Genomic DNA, 407 nt, shown 5'->3' with positions numbered 1-407 from the left:
CTAAAAGGTGATAATACTTATCTGTCCTGTCCAACCCCCTGCCCCACGCCATCCAATGTCAGCTCTGCCCCATCAAGCAGCCCAGCCCTGGTGGGCACCCATCGCTCCCAGCAGCCGCACAGCGCTGTTTGATGGGCACTGTGTGCTGAGCCCAGGGCACGGGGAGGGCACAGGGCAGTGCTGACCCCAGCGATGGCCAATAGCTCTGTGATGCGTTGGCTGAACAGAGTGCTGTGAGCAGCGGAAAATACGCAGCCGTGATTTCTGTTCTGATAATGGAATCTGAAAACAGATTTCAAGATTTCTGAAAAAATGATCAATTTTTTGGTATATCTGCACCTCCATTTTCCGTTGATATAAATATATCACCTGTGAATTTTCAAATGGAATGTATAGAGTTGCAATCA

This window comes from Meleagris gallopavo, chromosome 26, assembly GCF_000146605.3.
Source record: "Meleagris gallopavo isolate NT-WF06-2002-E0010 breed Aviagen turkey brand Nicholas breeding stock chromosome 26, Turkey_5.1, whole genome shotgun sequence".
NCBI lineage: Eukaryota > Metazoa > Chordata > Aves > Galliformes > Phasianidae > Meleagris > Meleagris gallopavo.
Note: the sequence above shows the minus strand (reverse complement) of the source record.